This window comes from Apodemus sylvaticus, chromosome 3 (genome assembly GCF_947179515.1).
Source record: "Apodemus sylvaticus chromosome 3, mApoSyl1.1, whole genome shotgun sequence".
Classification (NCBI taxonomy): Eukaryota; Metazoa; Chordata; class Mammalia; order Rodentia; family Muridae; genus Apodemus; species Apodemus sylvaticus.
The window spans coordinates 170,099,673-170,100,588 of record NC_067474.1 but is presented as its reverse complement, the minus strand read 5'-3'; the positions used below and the strand labels follow the sequence as shown (position 1 = coordinate 170,100,588).

Here is a 916-nt window from a genome sequence, read left to right as displayed (position 1 = left end):
GCTGACTTCTGGGACCACACTTCAGAGTTACTGGAAAACCCAGGGGTTTTGTTCTACCCTGGCAGACACCTGAGTTGTGTTCAGCATCCTTGGGGAATGTCCTAGTTTAGAGTAATGGAGAGTGATCAGGGTCGGGGGAGGGGGCACTTGCTCTGTATCACACAATAGCCAGATTCACCCTTCACAGCTGCTTCTTGAAGCTGTGCAGGCATTCACAGCCTAGTAGCTTGAGGTATCTGTGGGAGTGGCCGAGTGGTGGAGGAGCTGTTACCAGAGCCGGAGCTGTCGGTTAGGTTAAGCTCGATCAAGAATGACAACCTCCCCAAAGCACCAAGACTTCATGGCAGAGCCCATGCGGGGGTGGGGGTGGGGGGAAGCCAGTGGGGAGCCTGGCCGGGACTGGTGAAGTCCTGGGCAAGAAAAGGGCTTTGACAAGGCTTATGTGGTCCTTGGCCAGTTGCTGGTGCTAAAGAAAGATGAAAACCTCTTTTGAGAATGGCTGAAAGACATGTGCGGTGCCGATGCCAAGCAGTCCCAGGACTGCTTTGGGCGACTTCGAGAATGGTGTGATTGATGCCATCTCGTAATGTTCTCTGGGGACCCTCAGACCCCCCTTCTCCCTCCGCAGCATAGAGTCTCCAGAGTCTGCAGCAGGGCGGGGCTCCTCCTTGTTACCAGTTTCCCTCAATGGATTCCTGGTCCCTTTCTCCCTCACTAACTGTTGGATGCCTTTTGGCTCCTTTCCTTTTTTTTTTTTTCAAAAACAGTCACTATCCTTATAAAAAATTTTTAAATTAATAAAATCAGTGGCCTTAATTAAAAAAAAAGAGTCAGACAGAGTTGCCACGCCTGGTGGAGGATGAGTGATGAAAATCTCCCTTGTTAGCACCTGTCTTTGCAGAAGACACAAGCCCTG

At 50.8% G+C, this 916-nt stretch overlaps 1 pseudogene; it reads left to right on the top strand.

Annotated features, from left to right (window-relative positions):
* The first annotated feature begins 310 nt into the window (after positions 1-310).
* On the top strand, positions 311-574 carry LOC127680209 (barrier-to-autointegration factor-like; annotated as a pseudogene).
* Positions 575-916: the final 342 nt, after the last annotated feature.